Source organism: Crocodylus porosus, unplaced genomic scaffold, assembly GCF_001723895.1.
Source record: "Crocodylus porosus isolate Cpor-Errol unplaced genomic scaffold, CroPor_comp1, whole genome shotgun sequence".
In the NCBI taxonomy this organism is placed as follows: domain Eukaryota; kingdom Metazoa; phylum Chordata; order Crocodylia; family Crocodylidae; genus Crocodylus; species Crocodylus porosus.
In genome coordinates this window covers 100,998,811-101,011,408 of record NW_017728931.1, presented here as the reverse complement: position 1 = coordinate 101,011,408, position 12,598 = coordinate 100,998,811, and the positions used below count along the sequence as shown (strand labels likewise).

At 42.0% G+C, this 12,598-nt stretch overlaps 1 long non-coding RNA gene across 1 annotated transcript; it reads left to right on the top strand.

Moving 5' to 3' along the window:
- Positions 1-984: 984 nt before the first annotated feature.
- On the top strand, positions 985-6,909 carry LOC109316114. Its single transcript, XR_002102701.1, has 3 exons — positions 985-996; positions 6,693-6,822; positions 6,890-6,909. It is a non-coding gene; the product is annotated as an uncharacterized LOC109316114 (long non-coding RNA).
- Positions 6,910-12,598: the final 5,689 nt, after the last annotated feature.

Sequence of the window (12,598 nt, the reverse complement as noted above, 5' to 3'; positions counted from 1 at the left end):
TCCCCTCAAGGGCTACTAGGCCTGTGTTTCCCAGGGTGCACACAGCCAAAATAAAACCCAGCCCTGGGTGGTGGCAGTCTTCACCCCAGGCTAGCAGGTGTGCTTCAGGAGTGGGGTCAGCCAGATATGAGTCACCTCCAGAGAGGCACTCAGAGCCTGGAAGGTGGTCAGGTGCAGTGAGGTGGGTGGCTCAACACAGGAGCACCCCCTACTGCCCCACCACAGGCTGTAGCGCCTGTCAGGAGGCTGTAGCCCCTACTGTGGCCTGGGGGGTCAGTCTATGAGCTGTGCAGGGGAGCTCCACCTTGCAGAGGGCAGAGGACTCGCCCCTCTTGACCAGCCCCCCTCATGTGCCCTCCCCACACCCACAGTCTCCCCACAATCCACCCATAAACACCTTACCCACATACCTGGTCCTGTGGGTCAGGAGTGAGGGAACTGGGATGGGAGGCAGCCTGTGGGTTGAGAGTGAGGGGCAAGGGCAGGGGCAGGGCACTAGTATATCAATGCTGCTCTGTGCTGCACATCCTTGGGTAGGGGCAGCTTTGATTTTTTTATGACAGAGAAGCCAAAAGTCAATGCCAAACTTTATATATATTTAGAATTTATTTTATTATGATGATAGATGCACTGGTAGGCTTCCAAATTGCTTTAAAATTGTAAATATGTCAATAAAACAGTGCCCAACTGATTTTGCAGTTTTTAAATAGAGAACACCAGAATTCCTGTTAGTGAGGCAAGTGGCAGGACCCAAGCAGAGGAACCTGCTCAGAGCTGGCACCCAGGACCCAGCTGGAGGTGGCTGACGTCCTGGCCACTTGGGACCAAAGGACATGCTTTGACAGTTCAAAGCAGGCCACCACACTGAGAATATCTTCCAGGTGACAGCTGCCCAGATGGCTGGGTGGTGGCACACGTGGTAGTAGTGCCATACAAAGGCCAACTGCTGCCACTGGCAGCTGGCCCAGAGGTGCAGATGCCACTAATGGCCATGCAGTTCCCATCTGGGTCTGGCAGGTGTGCAGCCTTAGGGCCACATGCTGTCACAAGTGGCAGCAGGTCACAGCCAAGCAGCAGCTCCCACTGCCAGACTGCTGCAGTGCGTAAAGGGTGCAGGGAACTCTCAGGGCTGCTTCAGCAGTCCAGCTGGCACAAGGGGTAGTGTCCCCAGGTACCAATTGGCTGGGCCCCAGAAGCTCCTGAGAGTGAGTAACCCTGAGCTACTTGCCAGGGCAGCTTTTTATACTGCTGGGGCCAGGACAGGTGCTGGTCCCAAGCTCTAACTACCCCTGGCCGCAGATCCAGGAGGAGCCAAGCGGGGTTATTTTGCCCCAAGTGGCACAACTTGCACCACAACAAAGTACATGTCTGGGCATGTGTGCTGAGGCAAAGAGCCCCGGCTCAAATTCGTACCCCTTCTATTTGACCTGCTGCAAGCGCATGTGTGGACACACCCACAGTGTACAGATTGTAAATAAATAGAGTGGGAAATTTGTCAGGTACTTTTTATCTGGTGAACTATTGAATCATTTCAAAGACCTGAAAATGATTTCTATTCAGCAGTAGGCTTGGAGTGTTGTTATAGCCAGGAAGGTCCAGGAAATATGTGATAACCAAGTTTTTTATCTTTTTATTGGGCTAGTTGTATAGTTGGGAGAGAAGTTAGACAAGCTTTGGGCACAAGTGTCCTTCTTCAGGTTACAGGAATGAGTAATGTAATTAAAGAAATTTCTCCAAAGTATAGCCAGAAAATAAAGGGCCCTGAAACATATTATATCATAACATCTAGTCATTGAAAGAAAAAGGCTGAGAAATATAGATGTTGGAAGAGTTTATAATTAATCATTTGAGTTTTTCATAGATCCAAGCCAATATGTCAGATTAAATCTGATACATTATTGCATTTCTATTGAAAATTACCAGTCTGGTATGATAGCACAGCTTTATGCTTCTAATTGCCTGATCTAAGCAGATTTGGATATATACATTAAAATATTTTTTGAATTAGAAATTTCTGCTCAGTTATAAAATTGGAGTAATTAGAACAAAATCAGGTTTGCCCTTCCAATGACCCTATCCTACATCTTTATATGTTCACAGGTGATGCATAATACAGTTTCCAATCCTTGAACAGATGTCTGCCTCTGAGCACCTTTTAACATTATTTATGAAAGCAGGAGCTGAACTGATTCCAGACTTGTGTTACAAATAATCCTATCAAAGTGCCACAGTTCCATCTGCATTAGGAAAAATGGTGGGTATTTTTATTCCAAACCTTGTAGAGATTTTGACCAATTAATTGCGTAAAACTTGGAAGCTATTTTATAATAATTGACCATTCTGTACGAATGTTGATAGTCTTTCATTGATGTCGTTATATTATATGCCCTGGGCTGCTCTGCCACATCACCATTTGTCCTATTAACTATAAATCCAACAAGAATGATAGTTCCATTCTTCCAGCACTGACTTTGGAGTGTTTGTGCTAATTTTAAACAGGAAAAAGGCCGAGGCAACTAGAAGTCATATAGCACTATGAACACTAAGAAGTTAGACAGATCCTCAGCTATATTGTTACTGACCTGACATGCAGTGATTACAATGATGTTCTTGTGAGGAATTCAGTTTTAAGAGAATGGGATACCCTATTGTTTCATGGAAACTAAATAGAATAGATCTGTCCTGGAATGAAATACAGACTTTTTGTTCTCTCCTTTACAACAAAGTATAAGCATCTCCTCTAACAATGAAGCAAATGAATTACGTGTTACTGATTGTACCTACTGATTCCCTTTTATTTCTGTGCTCATGAGGACTCCTGTATCTTATCTTCTTTCTTGGAATCTTTCTCCATTTTTGTAACCTGATCTGCAGTGCCTCCTGTGCCATTGGCTGGCTATATTGCTATCCAGCTAGTTGCAAGAATGCACCAACAAAATAAAATGCATCCCAGGAATATAAGCTTAGCCAAAGCTGCTGTATAATATATTAATATAAGGTACTGGACTTAATCAACCATGTTTGTGCAGGAAAAGGGACCTCAAGGTCAGTGTGGGCAAGCAAGAAGCAGCACATCTGCAGTGTACAATGCTGGTTCAAGCAAAAGATTAGGATGTCTGATGTACAATGGAAGGCGATCCTGAAAATATTGCAGTGCCATTGTAGAATGGTGGCAGAGCTGTTTTTGGATTTCTGCATTCAGTTCTCATCACCTTATCTCAGAAAAGCACAAACAGGACAAGTTTACCTATCTAGCTAAAATAAGGACCAGAATCCAGAGAACCTCTGTCTAAAGTTTATTCCAGATGAAGTGAAGGTGATGCTGTAGTACATGGGGAAGCAAAAGAAGAAATTATAGGAATAGTAAAACTCTTATTTGGGAGATTATTATTTGTATTATTTCTTCTTGGTATTGTGCTTGTACCTAGAGACCCCAAATGCAATAAAGTCCCTGTTGCACTTGGCAATGTACAAAGACTAAGAAGCAGCTTCTGTCCCAATCTAAAGAGATGAGACAGACAGAAAGCGGAAGTGACTTGCCCAAGGTTACAGAACAGAGACAAAACCAAGTAAAAACCCCAGGTCTTCTAGATCTCACGCCCATGCTATGTCCATTGGACCATTCTTTGCCAAACGTTTGCAGTCTTGGGATACTTTTGAACTATGTCTCTTTAACGTCCATGTCCACAGAAGCTAAGCTTACTTCAGTAAAGGCTTGTCTGAATAGATACTGTCTTGTCTTTTTAACAATACTCAGGTCATAATTGATATATGTTTGTTTTATTGCTATGTGCTCAAAAGCCATATGGTGGCCACGCTGTATATTGCTGAAATAAAATTCCTCACAGAAGGCATATAACCCTGAAATCCTGCAGTTCAGCATGAGGATCTGTAGGCTATAAAGGAAGGAGATTGCCCCTTGTGTAAAGTGGGCAAACCCACCCTTTTCTGGCTCTGCTGCAACTAATGGAAGTTCCAATAGCCTTTTGAGCTAGAGTAGCTGCCCTGCATGGCACCAAGATGTCTTAGGCCAAGAGCTCCTAGGCTTATCTAAAGGGCTTGTTATTTCTGTTAAAAAAAATAAAATAATTATACCCTTAATCTTTTCGACATAAACACAAGCATTCTTGTGAACTTGTCATTTGGGGTTTACATGCCACGTGGAGTCAGGTTCATGAAATGACAGCATGATTCATCAGGATTTATAAATCACGCTCAATCTCTGTGATCTTACTAGGGTGGGTGCAAGCAGGCTTTTTCAGGTGTGACTTCACCCTGATGGAGTCAGGTAATGCCTGGTAGGTAAGTTGTTGTATTGTGGTTGTTACCAGGTAAGTCATTGTATTGTAGTTGTTACAAAACAATAATGAATTTGGTTTAATCTCTGTGGGTGCATCTACATGTTCAATTAACGTGGAGCAATAAACTCCAGTGCAGTTTGCACCAGAATCAGTTGCTCTGGGTCCAACATCTACATGTGCACCTGGGTCCACAACACTTTGAACTGGGGCAGAGCACCCCAAGTTAGCAGCAGGCTCAGGGGGTCAGCCCCAGGCTCCTGGCGGTAATGTTGGACAGTGAGGCTGACTGGGGCATGAGAGTGCTAAAATGCAGAGCCATACAACAGGCAGCCCCTGTCTCTGTCTACATATGCATTTCAGTGCATGTAATTACATAATTGATTTAATTAATTGATTTACTACGTCATAATACTGACACACATAAAGACAGTGATGGTTTACTGCAGAGCTAATTAGTCAACTGCAGTGAAGCACATGTGTAGATGCACCCTGTATGAACAAAATAAGGACAGGATTTGTAAACATCCTTAATGCTCTTTAGACCTCTAAATAGGCACCTTCAAGCATACTGGGCACATCAACATGTGCAATGAATCTGGAGAAATAAACTCCAGTGCATATCACACTGGAGTTTATTGCTCCCAGGTACAGCATTTGAACGTGTGCTTAGGACTGTAGCACATTGAGCTGGGTCAGAGCAGCCCCTGCTGGCAAGGGGCCTGAGGGGGTCAGCCTGTGAGCCCAGGGCTGCTGTGACCTGCTCAACTGTGGAGAGACTGGCTGAGGCATGAGGGTGTTCCAGTGCAGAGCTAGGTGACAGGCAGCCCTCAACACTGAAGTCCCCCCCCCCCGGCCCCAGCCAGCCCTGTCAGTGTCTGCATGGGTGGTGTTGAAGAGTAAAGAACTCCACCATAGGATACTACTTGTATTTACTTTATTAGATTACTGCAGCTTAATAGGGCCACATGTGTAGACACAGAGACATTACTACAGATCTAATTAGGCAGCTCTGCTGTAAACATGTCATTTAGATATTGCTCCATGCAGTCTGCTTCCTAAACCAGAGGCAGTGTAGCTGCCTCATGGTACTGAAGACTGGCCAATTACTGCTGTTGAGCACCAGTGTGGAGGCCAACTAGCCCAACCCCATGCCCACAGAGATGCATGGACACAGCTATACTGCTTCCAGTTCAAGAGGAAGCCTGCAGGAAGCAGTACAATGTCTTTGAGCATCTGCTTGGCATCCTAAATCTATGGTTTAAGCATGTCCAAATGACTCAGGAATAGTAACTCCCAATGAAAGTAAATGAGTTGGTTTTCTGAACCTGCTCAGGTAATCCCAGCCCAAACCCATTTTGTATTATGTAGTTGTGAGTGTGTATGTGTATAAATTAAATATATCTGTGTATGTGTGTATAAATCAAATATATCCACATATCTATATGTGTATATGTATGGATGTATATATGGATATGTATTTGCTTATATGGATAAATCCACAAGTACTGCACTGTATAAGTAACAAAGATCATTGTAAGTTGAAATTTATAGCAAAAGAAAAGCCTGGTCCAATTTCCCAATGGTAGTGAGAAACTGATTCAAGTGTGATCACACTGTTTTAAGCCTTGCTAGTAGAAAGTAACCAGACAGAAAAAAAATCAAATACATGGCAAAACAGTGGTACCCAGAGACAGAACAAAGAAATGCATCGAGTAAGTTTACATGTAATTTTAAAAAATCCTTTCCTAGAACATTTTATGCTGTCATAATTAAAAGGACTCTTCCATTAACTCGTGGAAAATTCAAACCCTGATAGTATAAGATTAAGCAGGTATATCCGTACATCTATAAATCAATGTTTCAAAACCCTGATGCTCAAGAAACATTTAATCTTCATTTTCCCGTAAGTATGCTGTATATGTCTTTTTGGGTTCCATTTTGTTGATGAAATGTAGATGCTAAGGTAGTACTACCATGATTTAGGAAAGAACAATGCATTTTTTGTCCAGGCAACTTAGCAGTCACCATTTATTCTTCTCTTACTCAAATAGTTTCAATGATAGTTCTGCTTGCAGTAAATTGGTTGGTGTGCCAAATAATCAATTTTTCCCTCCACATACAGGTCAAATTTGTTCAGAAAAGTTAAGGTTCATATCTGAAAAAGTATTAAAATTGTTCATTTTGTTAGAGTATCTCTAAGAGGCTCCTGTCTCTTGTCATAGGGAGTGTGCAAAAATATCAAAAGGACAGTTCCTCTAATCTAATGATGAGGGTCAACAGGAAGCTTAAAACAACAGATGGGATGGGAAAAGAAAACAACGAGATGATTGTGATCAAGATAATAAACAATATCAGAGAACTATAGTAACAGCTTATCTGTGAGTATAATAGATTGACTTTTATTAGTAGATGTTTAGGATTGTGAATCCAAAAGAGATGACAAAGCTGGTAAGGAAATACATATCGCCCGAACGAGGGACTAACATTAGAGGGATGGGAGTGAGGAGGGGAATGCAATTAGGTTGGCAGGGGGCTGGACTTGATGATCTGTCTAGGTCCCTTCCGGCTCATTGATTCTATGATTCTAGGTTACAGAAGATACAATGTTGAGCACCATCCATCTAGAGGAGGCATTTAAACAATTCCAGTTACTTATTTTAATCCGTGCTAGAGGAGTTTGGATTCACTTGAAATTTTTGCCACTTAAGATGCCACAGTTGCCAGCTGACTTGTTCTGTTACCCAACAATTTAGAAGTTTGTCTCTGATGCGGAGATCACCAGTCACACAACCATAGCATTGTGTGAAAATGAACCAAGATCCAAATTCAGAAAAGCTTTTTACTTTTAAGTGCATTGTTTAGGCATTATTCTATAGTAATTCAATTTTAGTATAAATGTGTGTTTTGTAGGGAAAGATCATCTCTCTACTAAGACTGCTGAAAATTACTTGGGTTAACAGAAGCAAAACATAGATGGGAACTAGGAACAAACCGTTTTTCTAAACACTTGGACCTTAACGCACAATATTTAGCTCACCTTCAAATGATGATATCCTTAAATGAGATTATAGTAATGCCTGGAAAAAAGGCAAACTTGTGTCCCTTATTATACCGTGTATCCAAAGATAAGTGAATGACTGGATGCCCAACACAACACACCACTTAAACAGGAGCACAGTCCAAAATGAATACAACAGAGCCTGAGGGGATGGACCCAGAGCATTTGCTTTCTGGTTATATGACCTTCTTTCTACTCCTTTGATCGATTAGTATGTCTCAGTGACTTCTTTCTACTTAGAGTAATAACATAGATTTGGTGTTGTGTACCTTCCTAGTGCTCAGATTTCCTTTTCACTTATTATATGTGGTAAAATACACCAATTTCAAATGTTTGTATCCTTGTCTTGAATATGATGAAGACATTGGTTGTGTTTTTATTCTGGTAGGGTTATTGTGTTTCTTTGCTTGGTTAGTTGGTTGCTGGCCTTTTTCAAATTCTGTGTAATTTTTGTCTTGCAACAATTGATTTTTGTGGTATTTTGCATTTGTTTTCCTCAAGAAAGGGAAGATAATGAGGAAAAGAAAGATGTTTTTGAATATCTGAATGCCACCCCAGTAGCATAACTTGGGGTGGGCCAGAGGGACACCATCCTGAGGCACCAACTTAAGAGGGGTGCCAGAATGAACCCCCTCCCCACAAGGTCCATGCCTTGGCAACAGAAGCAGCCCCACAGCATGGCTGTTGCAGCAGCAGTTGGATGCATGGATACCATGCTGCTGCCGTAGGAGCAACAAGGGGGGCTGCAGATCATGCCATATCTGTAGCAACAGCTGGGTACTGTTTTTCTGAATCTTCAGAGTAGGTAAGACTCCCACCCCTGCCCCTGTGCTCCTGGCTCTCCAAGCACTCCCTCCCCTCCAGCACTAAGTGGCACCTTCCCTTACCCCCTCTGTGCTCCTCTGGGTTTTTCCCCGGCTTGTTATGCCTCTGGCCATATCCAGTAGGCTACAGAGACTGCCCTACTGTTGGTGGTTTGCACTTAGCTTTTATGCATTTTCCATTATCTACAAAACTAAAAATATCCCTAACATGAGGGACAGGAAGTGAGCGCTCCTCAGAAGTAACACTAGGCAATGTGAATATTAAGTCAACCAAAACACTTAATATACAAGTATATACCATATAGTCTCACATGCTACATGCCCCCAAATGAGATACGCATCTTGTTTTGAAAGGAAGAATGAAGGAAAAAAATCTTTCCTTGAAAATACTGATAAGTAGCAGTGGGTAACTGGGTATCAGTAGCCAGAAGCCCAGGTTGCTTCATTGTGCTGCTCCCATTGGAGTATATGCAACACTTTGCTTTTCCCAGCAGAGGCTTATGCTACAGAAACTGCTCTTACAATTTTTCCTTGCTTATAATGTATATCACAATTTTCAGCAGCTCTTCTAGGGAAGGTGTGTAAACTGTATGCAAGAAAATATTATGAGACGAGCATCTAAGCTCTTGAAAGTATTGGGAGTTCAGGCACAGCTCTATAATTAGCATTACCTATCAGCAGCTGTTATCTTGCCATTCTCTGTGTAACACACATAGGCTCCTATACTCAGCCACAGTGGATTTCTCTTTGAAAAGAAGCAAGGTCTCCATTGACCATATAAGTATCCAAAGCACTTTCAGCACCATGCTGAACTATCTTCCAGAGCAACAAACCTAACAAGTAAGTGTTGTAATACCCAAGTTAACTGCATGAAGAAATAGGGGAGAGTGTACTGTATGTTTGTATGTGCAACAGCCACAATGAAGAAACAAAACATTTAAATACAATATGACATATTGATGCATTGAAATGTTTTGGTTAAAGTTGGAATTAAATGAATGATTTAATTTTTATATTTTTTAATGAAAAATAAGTAAGTCTAAAAGTAAGGACATTAAAATTTTCTTGAAGTAAATTTTGATCTTTCACAAACTGCTGCTTCTATTTGAAAACAATTGATGAACAATTCCCAGTTAGCTCTACTAATTATTGAAAAGAGAGGCCATGTGGCCAAACTAAATTGAAGTTATCATCTCTGGAAATCAGTCAGAGAAAGTTATTGTTTAAATGTTATGAAGTCACACACACTGTCTGCTGCTCAATGTTTTACTGGATTGTTTGTTTAAAAAAGTAACATTAGATGTTCTACAATGATTCTAAGCTACTATATATCAATCCCACAAGGAATTAAACTACGCAATAGCATGTCAGGGCAGCAAAACAATATGTTGCTACCACTAGATGGCAAGAAGCACATACTCTAAAGTGAAGCAGAACATTTCCAATTCTAATATGAAACTGAATATTTTATTTATGTACATAGATAAGTGCTAAATCCTGCCCTGTACTGAACAAGTGAGAAAGGAGGTTAGATATTGTAGAGGCTTTGTCAGAGATAGGCTAACCTTTCAGTCACTTGAATTCAGCCCCACCTGTGCATAGTTATCTACGTTCCAGGTACTGGGTATAATTTAAGGCTTGAGTCCAGGGCTGGGTCAGCTGACTAAGCATCATAGCAGCTAGAAGACAATAGTGTAACTAAAGGGGAGGCAGCCAGGACACCAGCCCTGCTAACTGACTGACAGAGGGCACAAAAATAGCAGTTGCTGCTGTCTTTCTCCCAGCTGCTACACTGCTTCCAAGAGCTCAGCTGCAGCCACTGACCTCTGCACTACCCACCACCCATGGCACAGAACTGCCCAGTTACAGCTCTGCTAGGAGCTAAAGCTTCCTATAAAATAAATTCTTTGTCTTCAGATGACAAGAGACTTGCAAAGACAGGAAGGTGTTTCTGCAGTGTATACCGATGGCTAGGTCACATTGCAGGTCAGAAAGTCTGAAGCTGGAGCCCTGATAGCAAGGTAATTGGAGAGCTTGGAGGAAGGGATCAGTAGGATTTAAGAAATCCTGCTAGAAAAAATTGGTGGGTTCTGGAGGACCGATAAAATAAGTGTGGAATCCTGGAATGAGGTTAAGAACTTAAGACGTTAGGAGGTTTGGAACTTCTTGTTTAGCTGAACTGCATTTTATGATTTGGCTGGAAAGAAAAGGCATCTCAAGTGTGGAGGCAGATGAGAGGAAACAAACATAGGCTGCATACAGACATTTGGGGAAGTTAGATTGCATTAAAAATAGCCATCCAATCTAAAGGAAGTTGGGATCAGGAGGGCAGGCAGGGACTGTGAGTGCCAGGGGAATGGATAGGAAAAGCACAGCCCTGGGGCTGGAGCCAGTGGCTGGGCTCTCCCAGCCCTGGGGATGTACTGGGACCTGTACAGAAGTTTGGTTAAATTGGTCTCTCACCACCCTGAGCTCAGACTGCCTCAGAGGTACACTTAACTTAAATTGGTCTAAAATGGCCAACCCTATATAACTGTCCTGAACTTCTGTATAGTTCACATGTAGATCCACCTAACCAGTGTAACATCTGCACCTGGGTGAAATAAGTTAGATCGGGTGGCTATTTTCAACATGATCTAACTTCCCATTAAACTCTGGAAATGTCTGTAAGCAAGGCACAAGATAGCAAAGTCATAGTGTCATAGGGCTTTATTCCTTCAAATTGTCTATAAGACCTCTCACTATCCTAGGTATTTATCTGAATATCAGACTGGAGAGTAGCTACCATTCCATTGCCTTCCTACGAGCTAAAAAGGAAGCCTCTAAATCCACCATGTAGCAAACCAGGGAAGAAGGTTAATTCTAATTTCTGAATCAAGTAACTTTCAACAGAGGAACACACATATATTTTTTTATATATACTTCACTGGTCTGACAGCCTATACAAGTTTGCAAAGAATCTACCAAGCCTTTGTCAGAGGCAGACATAGTTAGCTTGGATTTCCCTCATACTACTTGAGCAGGGTACAGGAGGAAGTCTTAAAGTAAATGAAACTTGCAATCATTTAGAAATAATTCTGAACCTCAACAGTGATGCAAAGGGGATGCAAGTAAAACTTTCTAAATATGAATTATCTGCCTAGGGCAGATTAACTATTAGTTCCTCAATAGCATTTAAAAGCCTTAATAACGAGCAATGACTCATTGTGCTGACCACTATATTAACATACTATAAAAGTCAGTTCTTTTCCACAAAAGGTCTTAAAATTAAAAACCTGGACTTTAATGCTCTGTGGTTGCTCTTTATTTTCCACTCCTGATTCTTCTCCAGAAACTGTGATCAGTATGATGCTGCTGCTACAGCAGTTGGATTTATGAGTGTATCACCATTTAGTCCAGCAGATGGCATGCTGCATAGCAAAGAAAACTGAAATGGAGGGAACAAATGTTTTAAATGAGGTTAATCATTTAGCACAACCTGCAGGGAATGCTCAGAGGTCTTATAAAAAAGAAAAATGTCAAATGAACCTCCTTCACACAATGACATTTGCATGAATTTAACAAATGCCAAGTAGAATTTAATTGCATGCCAAGAAGACCTTTCCCTTATTGAATCGATTTGGGATAAATGCAATCTCAAGCAGACTTGTTGAATACCCTAATGCACAGTGAGGAGGTTTCTGGCTGGCATCAACATACGGCATCAACAGACAGATGCTAGCTGAATTTAGGGTTCTCTGTTCTTCTGTGCCACAGATGCAGCCAGGGTAGGGAAACAGGCTACAATGCTATTTGTACCCCAAGAATTAGTGTAACTAGGGGATGTGAATCTAGCCAAATTACAGAACTGGTTTTGACAAGCAGAGTTGTGGGCAGAGAAGCAGAAGATCCAAAGGGCTGCCACAGTTGAAAAAGGAAAAGTTGCAGAAGGAGCTGATCAGAGGAGCAAAACTGAGATACAGATAAAAGTTAGGGTGGCTGCAGAAGGTGCACAGATTTACTCTTCCCAGATGGGCTAAGTCATTAGGTGAGAGCTATATCATAGAATGATAGAAGTAGGGTCAGAAGGGACCTTGTAGATCTTCAAGTCCAACCCCCCACCTGGGCAGAAGAAAAACTGGGCTCAAATGACTCCAGCCAGGTAGGCATCAAGCCTCTTCTTAAAGACCCCCAGGGTAAGAGCCAGCACCACTTCCCTTGGAAGTTGGTTCCAGCTCCTAGCTGCCCTGACTGAAGTAGTTCTTACGGAGGTCCAATCTAAACCTACTCTCCAACAACTTGTGGCCGTTATTCCTTGTTATGCCAGGGGGCGCTAGGGGAAACAAGGTCACTCCCAAACACTTCTGGTCCCCCCTAGTGAGTTTATAGACAGTCACCAGGTCCCCCCTCAGCCTTCGCTTGTGAAGGCTGAACAG